Here is a 13,996-nt window from a genome sequence, read left to right on the forward strand (position 1 = left end):
ATGCTGGCCGAACAAAAAATGCCTAAAATGCCAAAAATTAAATAAATCCAACACAAGGACGAAGTCTCCAGTGTTGCATGTTGGCCCGCAGATGGGAAGCCGCTTTTCTTGCCACACCAAGGACGGAACACTAGCACTTCATTGAGTAAACTCGGAACAGGCTCAAACAACTGAACAATATGCAGTATACGACACTGGTCCATAGGCAAGTCTGGTTGGAGCCAAAAAATAGCGACTACACTGCACTTTACCTTGCCAACTGATGACTTCGCCATCGCCAGCATCGTCAACTCTTATTTCAAACTGTACAGCATTTTAAGGTCACGGCCTGACGTAAGCAGCGCATGCGTTGCTTACGTCATACGAGGGCTTCTGTCCCAGGTCCGCATTCAGTTTTCATTCGTGCGCGTCGTTTGGAGTCACGAATTATGCCAAAGGCAGTGCAATGACTGCACCGAAGGCATGTCAATCGCTGCTTGTTGCCACCCTGTCTCCTTTTAGCCACGCCCAGCAGGATTGGATCTCTCACTGGCGGCGTTACACACTCTCTTTCGTTAGCTGGGACACACTATGTTTTTCACACTACGCCGGCAGCTTGTTGAATTGAAGCAGGTCGCCCCAGAAATTAGCATGAGCACAGATCAATATTTCAAAAACTGAAAACTCTTCAATAAAATACACTGCCATTGGAAACTCTTGGTTTTGAAACATCTATGACACTAAAAGTAGATTGGCGAGGACGGGGTCGCTCAAAATAATGTGACTAGTATTGTTAATACGATTACGAGACCGCTTTGTGCAGTTCGCCAAACCTCAAAAATTCAGGGGGAAATCACGGCTTAATAATGGTTTCAGAAATACTCTTGAAGGCGCGCTGTGTACTCTTGGGCACATTTTTGTTTGCAGTTTTATATAGGCTGAATTCGACCTAAAGGTACTGGAACTCTGTACCGGAGCGCCAGTTCCAATACACACACATTCATTTTGTGTACGCACAGGTAGATTAAGGGGTTTGCCCAGAATCACAGGATGATGCCGATGCCGAGACTCAAACCTGGTACTTCCAAAGTAGACAGCTCTGACTGTCACGTCACACCGCTCATGCTTTTCCTTTGGTGGCTAGGCTCCGATCAAATACACGCCAATGGGGCTTTCAGGTCTCCAAACACAAGCACCCATCTGCAGCTCCAACCTAATGGCCTGCAAACGGTATACCCACACCTCCTGGACACCCCATGGGAATCCTTTCCATGCACCGAATTAGGGGCAATATTGCAGAGTTACCTTCCAGCAGAGTATATCATGTACGAAGAGCTGTGATAAAGATTGAACGACCTCAAAAAGAGACGGATACAGTATTTGGAAAATGCACTTTAAATTTTATTGGCAACAAGCAATCAAAAAAATTCCAGTGATATTTATACCCTGAGAATAGTTGTGATAAGTATAACGATTGACAGCAGAAGACATTTTGTGATATTTGAGTTTCAGATTCTCATTGTGTGTTCTTGATTTCTTGTGCAGTTGAGGAGTAGATTTTGGTGCCCTGCTGTATCCTTTTTTTTAATTGTTCAACATGGTAAAACACTCATCTAAGAGGGTACCTAGTTCCCCATCCTCTGTAAGCTCTGCTTGGTCTCTTTCGCCCGAAAGGCCAAAAGAGATCAGAGGTGCAGAAGAGGAAGAAAGAATCAAATAATTATTATTGAATCACTAACAGCGCTAAAAAAAAACAACAACAAGCATTGGCATAGCCAATAGGTCTAGCTTTTGGGACCTTATAAGTATTTAGTTATGCAGCACAATATCCTTGGTGCAACAACATCAACTGTTGCATGGCTAAACACTTATAAGGTCCCAAAGGCGAGACCTATTGGCTATGCCAATGCTTGTTTTTTAGGGCAAGGGTGTAAGCTTTCCTACATGCGCAAATTGCTTTCCGATTCCTGGGAGAGTGCTTCAGTTCCCAGCATAATTTAGCATTGGCGGACCTGAATGCTTTGTCAAACCACGACGTACTATGTCTTGCATTACTCTGTATGGGCCTCGACAACATATCACGATGTTAGGTCTGTAAAGCTGGTTATTACAGGAGTAGGGCCAGGCACCTCTGATGAGCAAGAGTTCACCAAATCTGCACACCCTATGATACGCCGGCCCATTAGTAGTTTCACATCTGTGGACTGCCAGACAAGCCTGCATTCTGCATCTTTAGTGGTATCTGCCTACTCCCCATGCTGGTTCTCATGCCCTTTGTAGGAATGTTAATAGTGAGGGCTAGAGGGTTATGATGGTTGTATACTGTGGGGAGAACCATCCCATCCAGGATAAGAGGGTACATGCACCGGGAGACAAAGATATAGTAGATTACTGAGTCACACCCCCTCCCAATCTATGTGGGTGGGTTGAGGTTACCAGAGTGGAGACAGCACTCTCCAGATCAGGGGATATCAGAAAGGCATGGGCTAAATGCCCCCTCGAGTCCACAACATCTTGGTCCTCACAGCTAGGTTCATCCATGCCTGTAGCAAAGGTTGCAGGTGAAAGAGAAAGCAAAGTGCCCACCTTTTTGTTAAACTCACCAGCCACTCAGATTAAATAGCCCTCGCGAGTGTACATGCATCTCAGCTAGGTTCCTTATCTGGGAAAATAACACATGGAAGTTCTAACTGTCCCTGCCAGAAAAGTAACTGCTATAAATACTAACCATTAGATATAATACCAAACGTTGGGCACCACCTTAAGTCAAAAGCCTGCATGGATTCCCTTTCTGTCAGTATTGGGGATATTTTGCATTCAATGCCTACTTTAAACTAAGTGGCCAGACATCCCTTAACTTGTCCTGCAGTGCAGAGAGATGCAGGAAGATTGAAGCAAGTGTACCCATCAAAGCAAACATCATCCCACACCCAGGTTTCCTGCAAGAAAACAACATTGCAGGTCTTTCCCAGGGTGTACCAATCTTCAATGTATAATTTGGAGGACACGTCATCAATATTCTAGCTGAGAAATCTCAGTTTAGTGTTGTCATGGTTAAGGGGAGGTAATGCCTGGCCTTCCATACTGACCACGGGCACAGTCGGGCTAAGGACTAAAACAAGGCTGCCCCTTGGACTTGGGCCTTGTGTAGCATTGAACAGGCAAGACGCAGGGGGAGGGTTTGGCAGTAGGTGGAAGGTCCTAGACTGCCCCTGTGTAATGATACATATGTGCTGATGTTCTTTGTTCTCCTTATTGCTGGTTGTCAGAGGAGGGAGGTGAGCATATGGTTCAGGAGTATTGTCTACATGCGCAGAACTCCCGCTATCTAGTTCCTTAACACAGTCACACTCCCTCTTGTTTTGTCAGTAATTGTTCCTCCAGGACATAGAGGACCATAACTCTATTTCCATACAGGGGCTGATCTGTATATTGGGGTCGGCGTTTAGGTTGACTTCCGTAGAGCACTGCAGTAGTAGGAGCTAGATGTTTATAAATAAAAATCTTTTTTTTAAAAACAGTCGTTGGACTTTAATTGTTCCAACCTTGGATATGCCAACCCTGGCTGGAGACAAAATTTCCCCTGCAACCAGACACCTGCGAAAGTTTATAATTGCACAATCATCATGGAACTCTCTAGGAAGCGGCCCCAACCCCCATCTCTGTACACTAGGGGAATTTCTTCACCCAAACACAAACCAGACATCCAGGAATGGATCAAGACCATCACAGCAAGGTCCCTGGACGGAAGAGCCCCCTACTGTTATGGCCAAAAGGGAGAGACCTAAAGATGTGATACCTCTCTGCTCGTTATTGTTGCCACTGTAGGGCGTCTCCCTAGTGTTGATCCCAGTGAGGATCCCGGTTGTAGTTGCTGGGTTTGTTGTCCTTACACCCATGCTGGACTGCTCTTTGGGGGGGCCTGGTATGCATCCCTCGCCATTTTTATTAAGTTTTTTTCAAGTGTTTCTCAATGGAAGAGATGCGATCATGTAAGAGGCGAAGTTTGAGATCAAGTAGATCACTGGAATGACCACTTATGCTATCCCAGGGGGCGGAGTTAGATTTTAAGAGACTGGATGACGTGCTTGGCTGTTTTTTTACTCACCAATGGAGTTTTAGGGTTATCTGCCTTAGATTTCAATGACCCTTTTTAGGTCTCGCCTGGCGTTAGCAGCGCGCATACGCTGCCCTCGCCATGCAAGGGTCTTTTGGAATCAATACGGATTCCAAACTAGATGTGCACCCGTACGGACAGACAGTAGATTTGTAGCGCATACGGATGGACAGGAGATGTGCACGCACGCGATCATCAGCCACAGCCACGTCAGTTTACTCTTCGAATTACTTGGAGTCGTGACGTGACACAAAACACAGACTTTGCTAAAGTTGTACAGCGGATTGGTTTTATTTATACTTCTGCTGCTGTTTTAGCACATTATTTCATAGTAACCTTTAACAGTTGTGCACGCACGCGATCATCAGCTACAGCCACCTCAGTTTACTCTTCGAATTACTTGGAGTCGTGATGTGACACAAAACACAGACTTTGCTGAAGTTGTACAGTGGATTGGTTTTATTTATACTTCTGCTGCTGTTTTAGCGCATTATTTCATAGTAACCCTTAAAAGTTGTGTATTGCTGGGAACTTTCAAGTTAGGGGACGGATTAGACTTTCAATCTCGGTTTTTACCCACCAGCACAAAGCACCCTGGGGCTTGTAGTTTCATTTTTCCGATCACAAACATGTCTCTTCCACACGCACAGCGATGTCAGCTACGCAACAACAAGCATTGAAAATGCAATAGGTCTCGCCTTTGAATAAGTTAAAGCCATTTGCTTTGCTAATGGTATTGTATAGCAAAGCAAATGGCTTTAACTTAATAACAGGCGAGAGCTATTGCATTTTTAATGCTTGTTTTATTTTGGGTTTTAACAGATTTTATTAGAAGACAATATTAATCTTATAACATATTTCTCAAAAAAAAGGTGGCAATAGTTGACGAAATTTCACAGAATAGTTGTTATATATATTTTTTTTAACTCGTGTTGCAATGGTTTTTGGTAACTATGCAAAATAAAGTCAACTTGAAATGCCCTAGTCAGAATACAAAGCTAATGCAGACAAATGCTGCAGTCAAAATGCAAAGCTACTGCAGCCCCAAATGCACCAGTCAGAATGCAACGCTACTGCAGCCCCGAACAGTGCACCGGTTAGAATACAAACCTACTGCAGCCGCATACAAATGCTGCAGTCAGAATACAAAGCTACTGCAGCACCAGACAAATGCTGCAGTCAGAATACAAAGCTACTGCAGCACCAGACAAATGCTGCAGTCAAAGTACAAAGCTACCACAGCCTCGGAAAAATGCACAAATCATAATACAAAGCTACTATAGCCACAGACAAATACTGCAGTTGGAATACAAAGCTACTACAGCCCCACACAAATCCTGCAGTCAGTAGATAAAGCTACCACAGCCCCACACAAGTGCTCAAATCAGAACTCAAAGCTACTGCAGCCACAAAGGCTTCAGTCTAAATGTTAAGCTACTGCAGTACCAGACAAATGTTGCAGTCAAAATACAAACCTACTGCAGCCCTGGACAAATGCACAAATCAAAAAACAAAACGAATGTAGTCCCAGACAAATGCTGCTGTCAGACTACAAAGCTACTGCAGCCCGACATATATGCTGCTGTCAGAATACAGTGCTAATGGTGCCCCAGAGAGTGTACCAGTCAGAATGAAAAGCTACTGCAGCCCCCGACAAATCATACAGCCAGTAAATAAAGCTACCACAGCCCCACACAAGTGCACAAATCAGAATAAAAAGCTACTGCAGCCACAAAGGCTTCAGTCAAAATGTAAACTTACTGCAGTACCAGACAAATGCTGCAGTCAAAATACAAGGCTACTGCACCCCCAGACAAATGCGGCAATCAAAATACAAAGCTACAGCAGCCCCAAATGTACATATCAGAATACAAAGTTACTGTAGCCCCAGACCAATACTGCAGTCAGAATACAAGGCTTCTGCAGCCCCAGACAAATCTTGCAGTAGGAATGCAAATCCGCTGCAGCCCCAGACAGTGCACCAGTCAGAATAGAAAGTTACTGCAGAACCAGACAAATGCACCAGTCAGAATACAAAGATACTGCAGCCCGACAGTGCACCATTTAGAATACAAAGATACTTCAGTCCCAGACTAATCTTGCAGTCAGAGTGCAAATTTCCTGCAGCCCAAGAAAGGGCACCAGTCAGAATACAAAGCTACTGCAGCCCCAGACAAATGCTGCAGTCAGAATATAAAGCTAATGCAGAACCAGACAAATGCACCAGTCAGAATACAAAGTTACTGCAGCCCAACAGTGCACCACTTAGAATACAAATCTACTGCATCCCCAGACAAATGTTGCAGTCAGAATGCAAAGCTACTGCAGAACCAGACAAATGCACCAGTCAGAATACAAAGCTACTGCAGCCGCAGACAATACACCAGTCAGAAAACAAAGCAACTGCAGCCACAGACATATGCTGCAATCAGGATATAAAGCTACTGCAGGCCCAGGCAAATGTTGCAGTCAGAATACAAAGTTACTGTACCCCCAGACAAATGCACAAATCAGAATAAAAAGGTACTACAGCCCCAGACAAAACGCCCCAGTCAGAATACAAAGCTACTGGAGCCCCAGAAATTCTGCAGTAAGAATACAGGGTTAATGCAGCCTGAGACAAATGCTGCAGTCAGTTTACAAAGCTACTGCAGAGACAGCAAAATGCACAAATCAGAAGAAAAAAGCTACTCGAGCCACAGGCAAAGTCTTCAGCCATAATGCAAAGCTACTGAAGCCCCAGGCGAATGCAGTCAGAAGACAAAGCTACTGCAGCCCCACACAAATCCTGCAGTCAGAATACAAAGCTACCTCAGCCTCAGGAAAATGCACAAATCATAAAACAAAGCTACTGTACCCACAGACAAAAGGCATCAGTAAGAATACAAAGCTACAGCAGCCCCCCGACAAATCCAGTCAGAAGATAAAGCTACCACAGCCCCACATAAGTGCACAAATCAGAATAAAAAGCTACTGCAGCTACAAAAGCTTCAGTCAAAATGTAAAGTTACTGCAGTACCAGACAAATGCTGCAGTCAAAATACAAGGCTACTGCACCCCCGGAAAAATTCTGCAATCAGAATACAAAGCCACAGCTGCCCCAAATGTACAAATCAGAATACAAAGTTACTGCAGCCCCTGACAAATCTTGCAGTAGGAATGCAAATCCACTGCAGCCCCAGACAGTGCACCAGTCAGAATACAAAGCTACTGCAGCCACAGGAGAATCGTACAGTCAGAATACAAAGCTACTGCAGCCCCAGACAATGTACCAGTCATAATACAATGATACTGCAGCCACAGACAGTGCACCAGTCAGAATACAAAGCTACAGCAGCCCCAGACAGATGCACCTGCCAGAATACAAAGTTACTGCAGCCCCAGGCAGTGCATCAGTCAGAATACAAAGCTACAGCAGCCTCAAACAGATTCTACAGTTAGAATACAAAGCTACTGCAGTCAGAATACAAAGGCACTACAGACCCAGACGAATGCTGCAGTCAGAATGCAAAGCTCCTGCATCCCCTGACAGTGCACCAGTCAGAATACAAAGCTACTGCAGCCCCAGACAAATTCCAGTCAGAATACAAAGCTGCGCCAGAAAAATGCAGAAATCAGAATACAAAGCTACTGCAGTCAGAATACAAAGCTACTGCAGCCCTAGAGAAATCCTGCAGCCAGAATACATAGGTTTAGTATAGAAAAACAAAGTTACATAATTATACACATAGTGCTGTTCATCACAAGTGAAGCAAGTGTCTACCATCTTCCCATCCAGTGTGGCGAAGCAGTCATTGAAGTTTACAAGTTCTGAGTTACTGTTTCGATGGCAACCACCAAAAAAACATCCCATAGGTTGTTAGCAACTGCACTACTTGTGTTTTTTTTTTTTTTTTAACAAGGAGATGAGTAATAGAGTCTCAGCCGGCCGGGATGTGGCAGACACCATTTCTAACAGTGTATGTGATGTATGTTGTTATTTTTCTCGGATGACATGGTGTCTGCCACATCCCAACCGGCTGAGACTCTCTATTACTCATCTCCTTGTGAAAAAAAAAAAAAACAAGTAGTGCAGTTGCTAAAAACCTGTGTGAATATTATTGTATTCCATGGTTGCCATCGAAACACCAACGAAGGGATATATGCAAACCTTCGGGCAGACAGAGCTGTGGACGGAAATGCGAGGAGAACGAAATGTAAGAATGACTTCCGGGCAGACAGAAGCGAGGACACGCAGAGGTCAGGACGGGCAGCGGTGAACGCATGAGGGGGGACAGGTGAGGGCAGACAGGCACGCACAAAGAGGACAGGTACGAGTGGAGAGAGGCGGGGACAGGTGAGGGCAGACAGGCACGCACAAAGAGGACAGGTACGAGTGGAGAGAGGCGGGGACAGGTGAGGGCAGACAGGCACGCACAAAGAGGACAGGTACGAGTGGAGAGAGGCGGGGACAGGTGAGGGCAGACAGGCACGCACAAAGAGGACAGGTACGAGTGGAGAGAGGCGGGACAGGTGGGAGTGAGACAAGCGAGGAGGTACAGGTCTTGGGAGGTATAGGCGGGTGCAGCCAGATGCGATCCTGGCAGGGGGACAGAGTTGTACTTAGAAGAGAGGGCGGGCACAGTGAGGGCAGACAGGTAAGGACAGGCAGAAGGGGGCACACTGGCGGCACACAGGTGAGTGGGGCATGAAGAGGCCTTACCATAGGTGAGGACAGCCAGCCAGTAGGGGAAGCCAGGGGAGAAGACGAGGTGGACAGGGTGAGGAGGGGCAGGTGGTAAAACAGGACGAGGTGAGGGCAGATGGAAGGGCAGTCAATGATTAGGACAGGCATTGTCCCGGACTGAGCTAAGGACAGTCAGTGAGGACAGAGGCCTGGGCAGAAGAGATGACAATCAGAGGAGGTCGCCATGGAGATGGGAGACGCAGAAGCGAGGGGAGGCCGGCGGGGTCGGGCAGGGGTGAGCTCGAAGAGGGCAGTCAGAGGTGGGCACCGTCAGGGCATGGGTAGGAGGAGCGGAGGACACAGTGGGGCAGAGACAAGTGGCAGTGGGACAGGAAGAGGCGATGGCAGCGGAGAGCACAAGGAACACACACAGGTGAGAAGGTCAGACAGAGGTGATGACAAGCAGAGGTGAGCGCAGTTTCAGGAAGGTATGGAAAGGCACAGGTGAGGCCAAAGAGAGGTGGGCAGAGTCAGACAGGTGAGCGGGGAAGGGAAAGCTGAGGGCAGACGGGTGAGGTCAGTAGAGGCGAGTCCAGAGAGAGATACACTCATTGAGGGCAGCAAGTGATGGGCACCGTGAGGGCAGACAGGTGAGCAGGGCAGACAGGTGAGCAGGGCAGGCTGAGGCAAGGGTAGAGGTGAGGACAGTTAGTGACTAGGGCAGGCAGAACCAGGGCAGATGTGAGGGGTTGAGAGGTGGGCATAATGAAGCCAAACAGGTGTGCAGGAGAGGAAGGGGTCAGGGCAGGGTTGAGGGCAGTGCGAGGTTGGCAGAGAGAAGGCAAACAAGTGAGTGACAGGGAGAGGCAAGGTGAGAGCTCAAGAGGGCAGAACAGGTGGGCACAGTAAGAGCACGAAGGTGACGGCAGCCTGGGAGTGGGCACCGCGAGGGTAAAAGTGGGGACATGCAGAGGCAAGGACACAGGTGACGCCAGTCTTAGGTGGGCACACGGTAAGAGGACGCACCCCAGGCGAGGACCCTCAAAGGTGGGGACATACATAGGACAGGGCAGAGGTTAGGACAGGGCAGGCAGAGGTCAGCGCACCGAGGGCAGACAGGTAAGAACAAACGCGGCACTGGCATGTATGGGCGCGGATGCCACCATGCCATGCTGCACTGGGGATCACGCCGAGGAACTTACCAGGACCAGTCAGGGAGGTCGGGCAGTGCCCAGCTCCGAAAAGCCAGGGCCTCGTGGGGGGTGCGAAGGGTGTGTGTCTGTCCGCAGCCCCCGGGCTTCCTGCGGTGTTTACACACAAGGCGTAGTGTGCGCCCAACTGACTCAAACTTCATCACAAGTAAAGCCCAGAGGGGTGTCCGCTTTCAGCCATGATCAGCCCAGAAACTAGAGCCGGCGGGGCCCCTCCCCCAAGCCAGCAGAGAGGCAGCATGGGGGGCAAGGCAACACGGGACAAGAAGAGGGGCTCCAGGAAGAAGAGGAGGAGCCGATTTACAGAAAGAAAGAGGGGAGGGGGGGTAACAGGGTGGCGAGGTAGGGAGGAGGGAGGAGGAAACGTGGGCGGGACTTAGGAGAAGGAAATAGGGGGAGAAAGAGGATTGGATGGGAGACGGGGAGGGCAGAGGATGGGGACACGCAGGAGGGATAATGAACGAGGGGGAAAGAGACTGGAGTAAGGGGAGAGAAGAGGAGGAGGAGGGAAGTAGAATAGAAGAGAGATGGGAGGATAGAGCTGGCGTTGAAATAGAAGGAGAGGGGAGTGGCGAGGCGGAAGGAAAAGAGGAAGCAGGGTCAAGGGGAGAAGGGGCAGTGACGTAACATAAGCCCACACAGCGCAGGGGTCCCCCTCCAGCCCTGGCAGCCCCCTGGAAAGAGAGCTCCCCCACCATGTACTTTGCAGGGGATCCACCCTCAAGTTTAGTTACGCCACTGGAGGGGGGGGGGGGGGGGGCAGGGATGGTGGGGGTGGGTAGAGAAACTCTGGTTGCGGGTTATTGTGGGAAGCAGGCCTGGTGAACACTGCTGCGCTGGGGATACAGTCATACATACCATGTGTGCGGTTTATTTTACTTTGGCAAAGCTTATTCGGACTTCCATCCTTCTGAAGTCGGGGACTCGGGTACTGTTACACCGGGTAATGGCAAGTACTAGGAACGCAGGTAATTTACAGTGTTTCAAAAAATGGTCGCAGGTGTTATGCAGCCATTTGAAAAAAACGCGCTGTTAATAAGTTGTTAATATCAGCAGCGGGTCATGGATTCCATGGGCCTTAGTTCAGGCAAGGGAAATGGCCATTCTGACTCTTATTGGTGTTCTAAAATACATCAATTGTCAGGGTCCAATGGGACTCGTGGGCCCGGTGCCTCTGCACCAATAGTAACTGCGTCCCCTGGTTAATGTCGTACCAATGCACGGAATATCTTTAACGAGTCGGAAGACGGGACGTTTGCAGATGATAAAATACAATGATGTTTCAAACATACACATGTTGCCAAAAATAGCCCTGCGCAGTATTACATACACTCCAGAGGTATTTTCATAGAATTGCAGCACCTGGTTTGTGTTATTTGGTTCGGGTACCGGGCCAAGGCCTTAAGGCCCCTGTAATTACCGCAAAACGGAAATTCTTGAACATTAGATGCCTCTAAGTCTAAGGAATCACTGGAGGCCATAATTGCAGAACTTTAATGTTTCCAAACCTTTCGTAGCTCACCCAATCCAGGCCTTTATTTAGCATTTTGGGATTTGTAGTCTTGCTCATTCCGTCATTAAATCAGGACTACAAGTTCCAGAATGCTTAGCAAATTCCAGGCCTAGTGAGCTACTCATGCTTGGAGATAGGATACTTGATAGGCCTATGACTGCTGAACACCTGTGAGAGAGCCAACGTTGTGAAAGAAAGGAAAGTGCAGATGCCAAGAAGTGCCGGGCGTGCTTAGTGTGTTTAGTTATACCTTTTGTTTTTTCATCCATTTTCATTTTAGGGTTTTGTAAACTATAAATTAGGTTCATAGTAGACCATGAAAATATTCAAACAGTTAAAACAAGTATTGATAAATCCGATAGGTCACGCCTCAGGCACTATTGAGTATGCGGCATGGCTAAAAAAGAAACCGAAAAAAAAGTGCTATGACGCAACTGCACAGGCTGTGTCATTTTATAGGAATGTGCATGATGCATTTTTTTCTTTTTATTTACTATTCGAAGTTGGCATTATGAATGAATTGTTTGGCTTTGTGCACATTTCCATAATAAATGTTTTCAATGTGTATGCACGGTGTCCCAGAACATGTTTAAATGAGTCCACTCTTGACAATATGAGCAGCCCTGCATGCACTGAAAGTGAAAGGCAGAGTGCGAAAGCAATCCGGGGTGACGCTTGAGTAAAGCACCGCCGCATAAGGAGTGGTGGCCGTGAATGTAAACAAATAGGCTAAACAAAGCAGATGGAGTTAAGCGCTCCGGGACGACCTTTGGCCACATAAAGCACTGCACCATGCAACATGGCTAGGGAAAGGATATGGCTCAGCGGTGAGAGTGGCCGACTAGGAAGCTGGGGGGATTCGTGTTCGAGTCTGGTGTCAGTGGCCCACTAGGAAGCTGGGGGGATTCGTGTTCGAGTCTGGTGTCGGTGGCCCACTAGGAAGCTGGGGGGATTCGTGTTCGAGTCTGGTGTCGGTGCAACGTTGGAAGCATAGATAGGTGCACTACATAAGTAAAAGAGACTAATTTAAAATAACATAAGAATTCAAAGCAGCGATCTCAGCGGTGGGCAAGCAGTGTTGTATCGTGCATGGGGGTGGGAGTAGACTGTAAAACTTAACCAAACGAGTAAAACAGCAGTGGCCTCAGAGGTGTGATGGGGCCCTGAGAGCAGTGTTGCGGTAGGGGTGAGGGGGAGGCATGAGAGATAAGAGACCAAGCAGTGTTGTGTGAGGGGGAGGCACACATCGCACAACAAGTAAACAGAACAGATAACGAACAAAGAGGCAGGCCAACTAAAAAAGAGTTCCCTCTAACTGCAAATAAACTGAACAGTAAGGACACATGTAAGCGGGCCAGTCCTCATTGGAGGATACAGCATTCCAAAAGTAGGGACTACTATTAAGTGTATTCACCAATGAAAAGCCAGCATTTCTAATGGACAGCAAGAGGAACCAATGAAAAAGCTGAGCGTTTTTTCAAGGCCATATCCTAGCTACAGCATGTCACGAAGAGTCAGGGCATGAGCTGCCTAGGCAAGACCTAAAAAGAGGAAGGAAAGCCCTCAATCAGTTTTCGAAGCAGGAATGACGTAGGTTGCAGGTTGCTTTATTAAAAGCATGCCATGTAACACAATAAACACTACGTTATCTTATTCCCACAGCAATTAAAATGTACGAGGCATTAAAATATGAAGTTTATACACATGTGAATCTGCCCAGCAAGCAATCACCCTAGGGTTCACAGCAGCATCCTAACACAGAGTTCCTTCTCATCATTCTTATATTGTTTTCCATCAACCAGGCTGACATGCAAACTTTTCTTAATCTTTGATGTGAATTAGCTCTAATGGATACCTAGATGCACAGCTTGAGACGAGAACAAGTTACACGAGAGGTAACAAATGCAAATGTAGGTCACAATTTCCCATGAAAAAGCAATCAAATAATACATTGGAAATAGGTGTTAAAAAATGAAGAGCTTCTACACGAATTGAGAGCCATGTTTAGTTAAAGGGTGGTGGTGGTGGTTAGGGTGGGGAGGCTAGGGTGGTGAGGTTGATAGTTGTGAAGTGGTGGTAGTAGGATGATTTTGGTGATGAGAATGATGGTATGACAGTGGTGATAGGATAGTGGTGTGGGAACGGGTGGTGGTAGGGTATTTGTAGGGAGGGTGGTGGTGAATATGGTGGTATTTTGGTTGGTAGTTAGGGTGGTGGTTAGAGTAAGCTGGAGGTTGTGGTTTGGGAGGTGAGTAGAGTGGTGGTAGGTAGGGTGGTAGTGATTACGGTGGTGGTTACGGCATGGTCGTGGTGATTATGGTGGGGTTGAAGGTGTTAGGGTGGTGGTGGTTAGGGTGTGGCAGTGAAGGAGGGGGTGGCTAAGGTGGGCTTGGCCAGGGTGGTGGTGGTTCAGATATAGTTGTGGTGGTTAGGATAGGGTGGTGGTAGAGAATGGTGGTGGTGGCAAGGGTTGTGGTGGTGGTTTCAGTTAGGGTAGAGTGGTGCTTAGG

The 13,996-nt window shown here is 47.4% G+C and overlaps 1 protein-coding gene across 6 annotated transcripts in view; it reads right to left on the reverse strand.

The window, feature by feature from the left end:
* Window positions 1-13,996, reverse strand: part of LOC146780096 (P2Y purinoceptor 4-like) — a 229,659-nt gene that overhangs the window by 175,600 nt on the left and 40,063 nt on the right. For 2 of the 6 annotated variants that reach the window (XM_085639816.1, XM_085639821.1), the window contains exon 1: window positions 9,965-10,329. The exons of 2 other annotated variants lie outside the window; for them this stretch is intronic. The gene's annotated coding sequence lies outside the window, so the exon portion shown is untranslated. Of the gene's footprint in view, window positions 1-8,798; window positions 8,854-9,964; window positions 10,330-10,831; window positions 11,026-13,996 lie in introns of those variants that run through there. 2 more of the 6 variants (XM_085639819.1, XM_085639823.1) reach the window with 2 other exon arrangements.

The sequence above is a fragment of the Triturus cristatus genome, chromosome 12, assembly GCF_964204655.1.
Source record: "Triturus cristatus chromosome 12, aTriCri1.1, whole genome shotgun sequence".
Lineage (NCBI taxonomy): Eukaryota > Metazoa > Chordata > Amphibia > Caudata > Salamandridae > Triturus > Triturus cristatus.